Source organism: Nothoprocta perdicaria, unplaced genomic scaffold (assembly GCF_003342845.1).
Source record: "Nothoprocta perdicaria isolate Ctin4 unplaced genomic scaffold, notPer1 scaffold_6, whole genome shotgun sequence".
NCBI classification, from domain to species: domain Eukaryota; kingdom Metazoa; phylum Chordata; class Aves; order Tinamiformes; family Tinamidae; genus Nothoprocta; species Nothoprocta perdicaria.
The window spans coordinates 5,583,449-5,597,226 of record NW_020455865.1 but is presented as its reverse complement, the minus strand read 5'-3'; positions in this window follow the sequence as shown (position 1 = coordinate 5,597,226).

The window sequence follows — 13,778 nt, the reverse complement described above, 5'->3', positions numbered from 1 at the left end:
TTTACACCTTGTCTTAACTTAAACTGTGAAGTCTTCAGTGTTGGGACCATTTGCACTGGGCTTGTCCAGCCTGAGCACAGCAAGGCCCTCACCTGGATACCTGAGTGATTTGACACATCAAATCACAGAATGGTCAAGGTTGGAAGGGACCTCTAGAGATCATCTAGTCCAACCGCCCTGCTCCAGCAGGGACACYCAGAGCATGGGGCACAGAGTGGCATCCAGGTGGGTTTTGAAGACCTCCAGGAGACTCCACAGCCTCCCTGGGCAGCCTGTTCTCCAGGGCTCTGGCACCCTCACAGTAATGAAGTTCTTCCTCACATAGGGATAGAGCTTCTGGTGTCTCAACTTACACCCATTGCCCCTTCTCTTATCACTGGCCACCACTGAGAAGAGTTTGGCCCCTTCCTCCCTACATTCTCCCTTCAGGTATTTATAAATATTGATTAGATCCCCCTTCRACCTTCTCTTCCCCAGGCTAAACAGGCCCAACTCATTTAGACTTTCCTCATACAATAGATGCTCCAGTCCCTTTGTCGCTCTCCACCGGATTCTCTCTAGAAGCTCCACATCCCTCTTATACTGRGGAGCCTAGARCTGATGACAGAAAAAGGTTGGACACCCTCAGGCTGCTTTTGAAACAATTTACATGGAATATATTTTGCTGAAGGCACACAAGTCCTAAGGAAAATAAGAGGCACAATCTAAGAGGATGTGTGAACTTACGTTGCTTTTTAAAGGTGTAGGAGAAGGAAGAATGGAATAGAAAAAGCTCTAACAGGAGGACGCAGAAATGAGGAAGAGGTATGTGTAGTGAATGAAGGGCCACGTTGAAGGTGTAAGTTATGTTTTGAGCCTCCAAAATCCATTGAAAATGGCTCTCAACATGCACTATGGTCTCTGAACTCCAGCAAACCTTCATCAGTGCTTGTTCTGGGATGCTCTAACTGCAGCTCATCAAGGAGAAGCTGCAGATTCTTGCCAAGCTTTTTGGTATGGAAACACCTGGTTTTTGTCAGGCTGAAATGCAAAYGGTGAGTGGGAAAGGGGAGATGGGCTGATATTTGGAGGCCAAGTGAGGTTCTGCAGCAGTGCTGCTGATGAGGCAGAGACACAGACAGTGGAAAATTGAGCTGGTTTTTCTGCTTTTGTGTGAAAGTCTTCTGGTTTGTCTGGTGGCTAAAAGGAAAGGGAGGGCAGGAAGCCAGGAGGGAATGGGGAGTCTCCCAAGCCAGCCAAGTCATCTGTCAGGGGCTGACATTCTCCTCACACCACATCAGTCAGACCAGGGGAAGCATCCACTTGTTTTGAGTGTGAATAATTTGCAGGGCTTGGGGGAAGAACAGCGTTTTGGCAATAATCCTTGGAGATGGCAGTCATCTCCGGTTGTTATGTTTCTCTTTGGAAGAGTGCAAAAAGGAACCAGGTCATGTTGTATCACTGGGACACAAACTTTTGTGGAGCAGAAAAGGGGGTATGAGTGTTAAAATATTTTACAGCTAGAAGACATTTCATGATGGACAGGAGAAGATGGGGAAAATACCATGATATAAAAAGGATGTTTTCAAGTGTAGGGAACTCTTTCCTATGTCCAAGAAAACTTCTGGGTTTTTCAGGTCAGATGTGCATTGGTTTTGGAAAATCCAGTTGTTTAACTGAGGACTTTTGTTCTGTGGTTTCAAGGAGAGCTGCAAAAGAAGTACCTTGAGCTAGTCACTTGCTTAATTTTTGGCTTTAGTGTGTAGCCACCATCTGTGTTTACCAGCAGTGTATAGCTCTGTTATGGTAATGCAAGCTGGTTTGTAAGAGTCTTGCAGATAGTGGAAGACCCGCAGCCTTTGGGGGCTTTTTGCTTGCTTTTCCTTCCTGTCTTTCAGTCAGTGTAACAGGATGTGTTAGGCATCCAAGCTCACCACCTTATTTTTCTTTATTTCCTCCATCCCCCTCCAAAAAGTTTTAAAAGTTGGGCAACACTTTCATATATTCTCTCCCTCCCCCTTTAGTTCATTTTAAAGATCATCAAATTCATRTTTCAATCAAGCTTAGCGGGAATTCTTCCCTGTGCAATGGACTTGTGACACACTAACCTCAGCTGAGATAGGTTTGCTTGAATTTCCCTAGGATTCAGTGACCTGGTTCCTCTGTGCTCCCTCCCTGATGTCATAATGGTGAAGGATGCTCTAAAGGAAAATCTTCAGAACTTTCCTGATATTAAAAGAGTCTCTTCCAGACTGTTTGTATTGGCTTCCCCCTGTTTCCCACCTTCTTTTGCTCCTTATGAGTCTGCACTGAAAAAAAAAAAAAAGAATTGTGTCGATGGAAAACCATAATATAAGAGAAAGAACCTTTTTATTATAGTTAAGGTGGAAGAATTTAGCGGCAATTTCTAACACTGCAGGCACTGTAGCAGCTATGGTTAGTGAGCAACACCTTGGGACTAGTTAGGCACCTTTTTTCCTTGTCTGCATCTGCACAGGYTCAACCCTATCCATCCTTCACTCAGGACTACATGGTAGCCTCTTCCTAGAAGCACAGTTGCAATCAGTACCCTGGCTTTTCAGAAACAGTCCCAAACTCTAAAGCTGTGTAACTTGAGCCATTAAACTATCACCATAAAAACCTCACAGTGTGTTTGAGAAAGACATTCAAGTCAGTGGGCACAGCAAGGGTCTGAAAAGCACACTGAAGCTCTAAYCCACTCTGAATCCAAGGCTTTTTCTGTTGGCCAGCTTTGGGTGCCAGAACGGGAGCAGATGGCTTCAGGATGCTGGTTATTAATGAGTAGCTCTGCAAGCTTTTGCTCGTGGCAAGGCATGGGTAGTGYGGAGCAGGACAAGCTCCATTCAGCTTTTCCAACTGTTCCATGCAGAGCCCTGGGGAGGCTCCCTGGAGCTTCTCAGCTGTTCTTTCTACCTAGGAATCAGGAGACCTTGTGCTGGTGTCCAGCCGGGATATGCTTGGCAATGCCAACTTCCCAATGGCCTAAACTGATGCTCACAATGATGTGACAAAGATGTGGGGTTCCCTTTCTTTGCCTTCTGGCTTCCAAGTTGTTTAGAAGTTGTATTTTTAAGATATTTTTACAAGGAGTAAGTCTGTTTTGCTGGCCTTGCCTCAGCATCATGTCTAAGCTATTTCTTACAGCTGTTCTGGTGGCTTTTGCACTTTAGRCCAGGCAGCAATATAAGAACTGGCCTTTCTCTTTCAGGTGGCTGTGTGGGGTCTATCCAACCCCATGTTGCCTTGCTGAGACAGGCTTGAAGACTTCTCCCAGGCACATGGAGCCATGTCTGCTCATTACTAGATTCCTTGGTATCCTGTGGACTTGCCCTTTCTTTTGTGTTTTTTTCAGTGAGCTCCACTTGTGGTTTCTCTGGCATGTCTGAGTTCAACTACCTGATATGTTACTCCTGACTRAAAATCACAGTATCTTGGGACCACAATCTCGGACACCCTCTCCTTGTCCTCTTCCTCTGCCAGACATACCCAAGTGATGCCTGGAATCCTGCTGCCTGGCTCAGGAAATCCTAGGCACTGCCTGACATAGGAATGGCAACCCAATGTGGCAATATCGGTCGGTTGTGGTTCACGTGGTCCATATTTTGCTGTTTATTTCCACCAGCATGCTTTTCTCATACCGCTTGCCATATTATTTACATTTCTGCTCAGTGCGCTCTTCTCTGGCAAAAACAACAAAAGCGTGTTGGTGTGGATGGCTGGGAATGTATAACTTTGTTAGTAAAACTGGGACTTTCCCCGCTTGGACTTTTGCATTGGAAATAACATCTCGTGATTAATCTATTCCTGGCTTTGTTCTTTTTATGACCAAGAGGTTGGTTCTTGGAGGACTGGCAGCTCTGCTGGAGGGGCTTTGCAAGTTGATTAATCAACTTGCAGTAGTAACTCAAGTCACCAGATTTTTCTCTACTGACCAGATGGAGATAAGAAAGTACTTGCAAATGGTAGTTATTGAAGATAGTGGGTGCCAAATTTGCAAAGTGTTTTAAAACAAATCAGCTTTGCAAAAGCGTTCTGTGGGCTCTGCAGTCAGCTTGGACCTTAACATCCCCTTTGGCTGAACAAMAAAAAAAACAGATAAACAAAACAGTGAAAGCAATTAGATTTGTTTGCTTGCCTTTGTCCCCTCTTCTCCCAGATCACTGTGAAATTAGGAATAACGCCAATGAATTCCGTAGCAATTTAGTGGACTAAAGCTTGTGCATAGGAAATGAGAAACAAGTCGGTGTGGTAACTGATTTTCAATGGTTTTCAACTGATTTTCAATAGCCAGTCCTTTCAGATTTGACTTTTATTCCATTTTCTTTCTCTGTTGCATATTTAAGGCGAGTTCTTTCACTGCTCTTGTAAATTAGAGTAGCAGGTATTGCTGTAACCACAGAGCCAGGTATTCGTTGGGATCATACTTCTCCTTGGGAGACCTCTGCTTTGCCAAGCATCAGCTGTATCCCTTCTAAAGACGTTTTATTGTAGCCTTTTGGTTATGTCTCAGGCTATGTGTACCTCCTGCTAAATAGCATGTCAGCAAGGATGTGCACTAGGCACTGGGCTATGTTGCTAAGTGAAACATTTCCTGGGTGTATAAGTCACGGTTAACTACGAAAAAGGGTTAATTCGGACCTCTTCCTTCTTACAAAAGCTTTTTGTCTGCCGTGTGCATTGGCTAGGAAACGGCTCACATCAAAGCTCCTCACGTGAGCACCGCTGCACAGGACAGATATGATGTTGAAACCCACAGGCTGTGGGGAAGGGCCTGGTAATGGAGCTGTGCAGATAACATCCGCGCTGTGCAGGACAAGGGCAAAGTGGGAAAGATGAAAGTGTGGGACTTTTTGGGTACAAGAAGCATCAGAGCTGACCTTGGCCTAGCTGAGCTTGCTCCTTATAGCTACATCACTTGAGTGCAGCGTAGCACAGCCTGAGGGGCAGCATGCCTGGCCCTTGGCCTTTGTGCCCATGGTCTTTAACATCTGCACAGGAGAGATGCAAGGGACTAGACCACGGTCAGTTATTTATTCCTACAAGTCCTGAAATCTTCCTTGTGAGTTTTTGCACARATATGCCCCAAGTTAAGTGAGGGCTTTGTGGTCCAGCCTGTTGCTTGTAGAAGGCACCAAGGAACTGCTGCATAGGCATGACTGCAGTAGGTGATGGGCTTGTAAGGCTGCTGGTCAAACATGGCCCGGCTTGAGCCTTCTCCAACCCTTCAAAGGCCATCTCATGGTTGGGGCTTGGAGGTGAGGATTTTCCATGCTGATGAAGTGAAAGCAAATGGATATATTTGATGGCAGGCCCTTTCCTGGTAGCTCTGTGCTTTGTCTCTGTAGCTCTGGATCAGCCTTTTGCTCCAGCAGTGACCAAGTGGCTGCTACTGCCTGTGTCTAATTTGCTGTATTAACCTGGGTCTGAGGACGGTGTTGGCAGCCTGTGGGGCTCCCCACGAGAGGTGCAGCAGGATGGGCTGTACATCGCTGGTAGCTGTGGAGCAGGTTGGGCTCCCTTAGCCCTGTGCTCAGCTGATGCCACGTGGCAGTGACCTGAGCCTGGGCTCCCTCCAGAGCGCCCAATGCTCGCTGGCCTCCCACAGGTTCCCTCTGAACAGCCCAGCTGATGCTTCCACTTTCTGTAACCTTTTTAGCATCTCTGTACACACGCGGGCTTTGATTTGAGGGCAGCTGCTGGCGGCGGGGAGTCTGCCCGGAGGGCAGCGAGCTGCCCACAAGCCCCGTCCCTTCACACCTTGCCAGCACCGAGCCCGAGAGCAAACAGGGCTGGCCGGGCAAGGGGTGTCACAGCATCCAGATGTCGGCTGGTTCCTAGGGGTGTCCTGCCTCTCCTGGATGGGGAGAGGGCGTGCAGCGGGCCAGGGAAGAGCAAGGATGCATGGCATGGTTGCAATGAGCATGCACAGACTCCCAGCAGAGTCAGGARCCTTTCCTGAAGTCGCAGTCCTGGAGCGAGGCGTTTGGAAAGGGTAAATAGTGGSGGATAAATTGCCCTCCAGAGCAACCACCTTGAAGGTCTGGTTGTGAGATGACAGGAGCTGGTCCCCCCTCTGTCTCCTCTAGGTCATGATATGGGCAGGAGAGCCAGATGTATCCTCCGTGCTTTGATAAGCTGTCCCTAGCTGAGGTGGTTTGATGTCRTTTTTCTACCTTCACTTTGTGTGGTTGTTTCTGGCCAAGGAAAGATTAAACCTCCAGTGGGTGTTTGGTATGTCAATAACTATAATTAAGCTTTTGTGGTTCTCTTGCAAACTCTGGAATCTATAATTTTCAGCATAGTCCTCTACTGGTATTCCTAGGAGGACAGGGTGGTCTCTGATTAATTTTTTTTTAATGAAAGCTATAAAATAAAATGTTGATTAGTGCTGTTTATAAATATCTTTTAAAAAGCAGGGAGGGAAGGAATAGAACTCTTGGCATTTCTTCCTTGCTCTCTTCCAGCTACTTTGGGGAAGCTTTTACACAGAAAAAAGTTTGTTCCTCTGGTTTAATAATTGTATGTCAGAGGGGGAAAAAAGGAAAGATGAAGGAGTGAAGAGTACAGAGAAACTGTTTAATTTCTCCACAAGGTCCCTTTGCTGCCCAGGTTCCCAGGTGAGGCGTTTGCAATAGCGAGTGCCGCACACAGTGAGCTGCAGCTCTGGGCACTGGTGGGGCTGCACAGCAGGAATCCCCGCTTTGCTCCTCACTAGCATTGGGATAAGAAAAGTTAGCAATGCTGGTTTTTTCCACACGGTGCTCAGGGATTGCTGAGGAACCTATGACTGCTTGGGTATCTCTCTCCAAATCATACTYTTCGGGGCTTTATGCACTACTGACTGGTGAATTAGGGAAACCCGTGTGGGTGAGCGATGAATCAGGGCTCATGTTAATTGCAAAGKGCTTTCAGGATGCTTTGAAAGGCACCTTGGGTGCAGCAAAGTGCTTTTTGTACTCATGGCCTGTTCACCGTGTGTTTGATGGGGATGGCTGGTTTCAGAGTTTTGTGTGTGGTGTTTTAGGGGAGGCTGAAGCAAGAGCCACATTACCCACATCAGTGCATTCCCGAGCACGCGTTAGCCTTGGGACAGAGCAATGATCAGGTGCACTGTGTCAGCGCCAGAGAGACGCCCCGTATCCTCTCTCTGCCTGCAGCACGTCCTCTGAGAATAGTCACCCAGCTTCCTTGCCCGGGGAAGTCTTTGAAGGTGTAAAGGACTAAACAGTCTCACTTATTGCATTTGGCTGATTAATGCAAGTCTTGCAGTGAATTTTGGTCTGGCTTGTGTGCCAAAGCTGGGATTGGGTGGGGAAAGAGGCATTGAGCCATAGGGAGAAGAGTGCTGTTTTGTTTGTTTTTGAAGATATACTGAACAACGGAATTAAAAGCTGCCTTTCTAATATAAACAAGTGAAAAAAAAAAAAAAGCTTAATGTTAGCTTGCAATAAATTCTAGAGAAAAATAATAAGAGGGAAGAAAGGTAGGTGTGCAGGCTTGATATAAAATTAGACAGTGTTGACATAAATTTAGCTTTCCATGAAGAAAATTTTGAAGCATCAATGAATTTGCCTGCAGAAAAGTTTGTAGGTGACACATAAATGAGATCTYCCATATGAAGAGGGATTTAGCAATTTTCTGAGAAATCGGAGAGGAAAAACAGTTTTCTCTCTTGGTTTTGCAGTGTAAAACTTGACCTCGATCTAACCCTAGTCAATGGCAAGGCTCCTCTTCACTTTCAGAGACTTAAAGACAGGAAAAGGGCTTAAAAACATTTTGATTTGGTCCATAGTTCTTCTATAGTGATGTCACTGGATATTAGAAATGAGGATTTACTCCCTTTGTTACATTAGGACTATATATATAAGGACCATATATAGGTCCTATATATATAAGGACCATATATAGGTCCTATATATATAAGGACCATATGTAAGTCCTTATATATATAAGGACCATRTGTAAGTCCTTATATATATAAGGACCATATATATAGGCCCATACATAAGGACCAAATTCTGTGCTGTTACATAAATATGAATTTCAGCGGAACTCGTGGAAGTTCATTGCAGTTGTTTGGTCGTGTCTTTGAGCAGCCAAAAGTGGTGGATTTTGCTCCCTAGCTTGAGCCTCTGTTCCCAGATTATTAGGAGGAAGTTGCCCTAGTTGGTCAGAGATAACAAACAGCAGGAACCTCGCTGGGTTTGTCTTCCTGATGTTCTTCGTGATGTACCGAAGTTAGAGTGACTTTACTAACATTCCCTCCCCTTTGTTTTAAGGGTAGAGTGGGCTCTATTGAGCATTCACAACGTTTATGTTTTTATTTCTACTTGCAAGCATCTCCAAACCTGCTTCCAGGCCTCCCCACGGCCAGTGGGGGATGCCAGGCTGCAATGAGTGGCATCAGTCAACACAGGCCAGGAAAAACTTTGGGCATTTAAGCCCTCTGAAGCCACATTAGAAGACCTGATACGTTGCCTGCTCTGGTAGCTAGTCCAGAAAAGGTTTTTCCAGCGGTCTAGGCTCAGATGCCTTCCCAGTGACACTGAAAACTCAAACGCTGGATCCGTGTGAGGGTCGGTGCAGGTGTGTTGGTTTGGTAGGATTTGCCTTTGGCAGAGGGAAACCTGCCTCCAGCAGACATGGTGAGCCTGAAGCAGCCAGCGCTGCTGTTATTGTTTGATGAGAGGGTTTATGACTCATACAAAACAGACGAGCCCCAGAGCCTGAGGGCAGGTGGAGGGGAAGAGCAGCAAAGTGGTTTGCCACRGGCTCAAAGCAAATCTCTCATCCGTAGCCATTTCCTCTTCAAAGGAACTGTGCAGTGGAAAGGCTGAAGGTTGCCATGGGCTTATGCGAGCAGAAAGTCTTACTAAAACCAGAGCCTGTTCTAAAGGCCTGAGAAGTCAATGCAAGTCTTCCTGTTGGCCCTGACAGACTTTGGATATGATTTGGGAGAGCGAGAACAATGTGGATTAAATTGTTTACTGTGTATCTCACTTGCTGGGTTGTTAACTGCTTCTTTGCTGYGAGTTTGGCCTGAATCGGAGATAAGCTGAGTGCTTCCTGAGGTGGCTTGGATGGGAGAGGAGACATCCCAGTCCTTTACATGCCTGGGCCTTGCTCTGTTAACTGCAGGCATGGTTTGAACTGCATGTCAAGGCTCCTGAGCTTTGGGCCTTAATGGAAGCTCCTACTGTGAAGTCACTTTGCACTCTGTGCAATATAATTGCATTTAAATTGGAGAGAAAAAAAAAAAAAAGAAAAAAAACACTTCTCAGCTCTCAAAACAAGCAAGGAAGCAAACAAAATCCCCTTCCGTGAAATCTGTTTCAATCACTTCATTCTATTTCCCTCTCTTCCAGGGACAAGGGATTTATTTCACTGGTGGGTGTATAAATATTGACTTGATTTTTTTTTTTTTTTCTCTTCTCTGGAGTTGGAGAAACAGAGACACAACCAAGTCTCTTATTAGTTCTTACCCAAACAGCAGTTAATACAGTCTTTCTGCAATGGTCTAGTTTGGAGAGCTTTACCAAATACTATTGCTATTGAAGTTGAGAGGCGCGAGTGAGCAGATGTGAAGAAGTGTGTTTGGAAGGGAAAGAGCCTATTAGCTTTGAAGCAGATTTGTGTACTCTTGGTTAATACACTGGCCGTCTCAGAAGAGAACTTGACTGTGAAAATGRGCTCTGTTTCGGCTTTATGTGTTAACAATTCGAGAGAAGTGTGAGACAAATAGCATTGTTCAGCTCTGGCAAATACTGTGTTTCATTCAATGCAGATAAAATGCTAGGAATTGTCTCCTGAGCTCCAGGAGATGCGTTTGAGTTGTGTGCTCAGTCAGCAGGTTTCTTACACCCGCTTTTATGGACAGATAAAACTAAATGATCTCTAATGAACTCTGCATCTGGATGATGGCAAGTTGTCRTGAATATAAAACCTGGTTGGGAAATAGATTTACACTTTTTTTTTCTGTAAGAGAGGTTACTGCCAACTGCATAGTAAAGTAATAGTGCTTCACTGGCAGTGCTTCATGTTTGAAAGTCTTAAACCTTTTTACACACAACAGGATCTACATCACAAGCTTCACTCCACAGACGAGGAAATAGTGGCCTGAAGGCAATGGTTTAAGCGGCCTCAGGTCACCCTGCAAGTCGCTGGGATAGAGAAAATCAAAGCTGAGCTCTGCCGAGATCTAGCTTAATGTGTGATCCTTTGTCCATTACTGCTTGCAGTCTCAGAAGAGCCCCACCACTTATGTCCTGGCCAAAATGCCGTTAGGAAACAAGGTGATACCTCCTCCTTGCTAACCAACTACATGGCTTTTTCAGAAGCCTGGGGAGCACCAAAGTAGAGCAATGAATGGCTGGTTGCAAGTTTAGCTGAATGTAATTGCTGCAGGAAATGGTGTTATATCAGTAAATTTTAGATTAAATTAAATTAAGGAATTCCCTTTTATGTTTTCATTTTGATGTCTTAATGTTACTCTCTGAGACCATGCAAATCAAATTGGATTTGTTTCAGTRTTAATCTCTTAGAATTCTGTGGAGTCTAAGCCCTCTCAAAATATACAAGAGCTCACATGCAAGGAGATATCTTGATAGAGATATCTTGACTTSTCTCCACTTAGGAGGTTTTCAGTGCTAGTGAGCCTAGTACTGGTGGAGTCCACAAGCTGCTCATCTCATCCGTGTCCATTCTCGGCCTTCCTGCATTTTGACCTGGACTTAACATTTCAGTTTGAATTTCCACCAGTGTTTTCATGTTTAGCCACCTGCTTTCTTGGAGTAAACAGCAACTCTTCTCTGAACAGACATAGCTCARGTCAGTAGTTTGTACCTTCCAAAGCTACCTGCAGGTGGATGAGCACTTGCCTGAGTTCAGAGAAGCCATCTGTACTGCTCGTACCTGCACGGTTCTGCATTGCGTGTGCAGGGCATCTAAGACGAGCACTGATCCACACCTGCTGTCAGGACTGCCGGTGCAGCCAGGGTGTTGGCAGATCACACGAGGAGGAGGCAGGGCTGCCCGAATGCTTTCTAGCATAACAATGTGCTCTAGCAGTTGTCCTTAATATGTCAGGAATCATTTAGCTCTCCAGATGCGTTTAAGTACTGGTGCAATGTCCGTCTTTGTCACAGGTGAAGACGCTCTCAAGGCGGTTCTGTTTCATGAAGAAAAGATATTCTGTTGCTTTAGAGAAAATGATCTTTCTCTAAAGATCTCTGTTGTTTGAACTATCCCAGGATAGCACGTGTGCATCTACACCAAGCAAACAGGGTCGTTTGACATGCCACTGGGAAAAGGGGCTATGCTTGCTCATGCATTGCTGCATTTAACCAGCAAGCCTCCAGGCTGTGGCAGGATTGCTGGTGCATGTGCACCAGCCAGATGGGATGAGACAGGTTTTTATGGTTGAAGAGGGGAACTGGATTTGGTTATTGACTGTGCATAGGATCACTATACAGGACTGAAGATGGTGGAATAGGCTGTTCCCGYGTTTTGTCTGGAGGACAGTGCTTCGAGCTGCTGAGTACCGTTGACCCTCTTATATTTTCTGGTAGCCCCAGTGTCTGAACAGATCCCGAACTGGGAGATAGCTTGAATCCAAATTAGGAACCAATGAACAAACAAGAGAATTAGAAAGAGRTGATCCCCTAACCAGGCAGCCTCTGCCTGATACCTTAGACAGGAACCGTAGACTGAATAAACTGTAGATTAGGAACTGTATTATCTTCCTGTCAGAGCATGCCAAGGTACTGCTCTCCATCATGGCTTATGTTTGACACTGAACCATCTGTTTCACAACCATCCTCTAACACTGCAGTTCTCCCAATATCTAGAGGGATGTGTAGGGCAGAGTTGTAATCAGTAGTGCAGCACTTCCTTAGGAAGGGTGGTCTTGGACTCATATCTCTGCATTGTGTTTCATTACATTCCAGTGGGAAAAAAGTCTCTGCTTAATGATTAGCAGCTCTTCCTAGTTCTTAGTGGGCTGGGCAGCCCGRTGTCATATGGTAGAACAGGAAAGCAGAGAAAAACATGTCTTTGTCAGACAGAGCATCCACATAGCCCTGGTCAAGAGACAAAAGCCTTTAGTGTTCCAGAAAAGAATGTAAAACATTTTTACATCAAACGGTTGCAGAAGTTCAAACATGTCACCGCTAGCCTGTGGCACAGAGCGGGATAAGGTTTGTCAGAAAGGCTTCTGAGAAGGGGGAAACAGTGTTGGGCAAGAACCTGGATCCATATCTGGTTTTCTGGCTTTCTGAGCATCTCATATATAATATTTTCCATAGTGGACTGGGAAGAAGAAACATAATACACAGCTGCTTTCATATTGCAAAATGATGTCAAACAGCAGTCCCTAAAATGAGAACAGAACTGCTTGCTTTGCTCTGTGGCTGCCTTATCTGTGCAGCATGTGGCTGAAATCGGAGAGGAAAAACAAATGAACAGGAGAATTCCCTAAAATTGCATCCCAGTAGGCCCAGTTTCTGCCTTTGCTGAGACTTGGACTCTGCCATGGGTGGAGAGACTTCTCAGCAGCCAACCTACTTCCATTAGCAGGTTTCTGCTTCTGTTCCATGTCACTGCAAAGTGAGGGCCCTGGGCAGCGTGACTCAAGGAGGACTTCAGTCCAGGGCTTGAACTAGCACAGTCATCCCTGTGGAGCTCATGGTGGGAGATGTGTCCTTATGATCATGCTAAACATGGGGTCTGAATGGAAAAGCCATGTGGGGATTAGGAKATCCAGCAGGGAGGAATTCTGTAGCCGGGAGAGAGCATCACAGCAGTGTGTGGAACAGCAGCCCGGGGGCACTGGGGGCACTGGGGACTGGAGCTGCCCGTGTGTGTTGCAGGGTGCTGGTCTCTTGTGCCGAACTTGGGGCTGACTCCAATGTCTGCAAGGCTTCGTGGAGGGAGCAATAGGGCTGTCCCCGCTGCGGGCTGCTCGGGAACCCCCACGGTGTATAAAGGCAGAAGGAGTTGGTCTGTACTCAAGGGGACAAGAGGGGCCACAAACATTGAAGCGATGCGAATGGTTCAATGTCCCCYGGCCACGGGGCGTCACAGCAGATCTGCCAGCAGCCCTTCCAGGGCACCGTGGAGTCGAGGCTGCCCACGCGCAGCAGAGGTGCCAGGGCAGCTGGATGTTTCCAGGGGCTGGCGACCACCACAGCTCRTTTTATGGCCACCTGAACTGCAATGGCAGCAGGAGGGTAAGACCCACTTTTGTGATTTGCTCGATCTTTTGTTGCCTCTGGGTTTACAGGAGCGGATTCAGCCTTTTTCACGAGGACAGCTCCGTGTGACAAACACTCCCGTGTCCCACAGTGCCATCATCCACAGGGTTCCCAGGCTCGCCAGGATGAGCCCTGGGCATGAGTCGTGGTGTGAGTCTTGCTCTGGGACGGATCTCATTTTCCTTGCGGCTCCCCAGACCTGCGAGCCTGGTACCAAGCTCAGATGCTCCCCTGCCTGGGCTCAATTCATCCCTCAGCCCAGAAGGGAGTGAAAGGCTCTTTATCCCATCGGATCTTCTCCTGTTTGCTCGATCCCTCCTACAGGCTTTTCCTGTGCCTTGGCTTCCGCACTGCCCATGCCTCTGCCGAGTCTTGCCGCAGGTTTAAGCCTGAATAAGGCATTTATCTAAATATATCCAAACATATCCCCGTAATACCTTGTGAGTTCTGGGGGCAGTGAGTGATCTGGGACACTTTTCCAACTTGTGCCAAGGTAATTGGCTCCTGTAAAATGATTGTACAGTGATT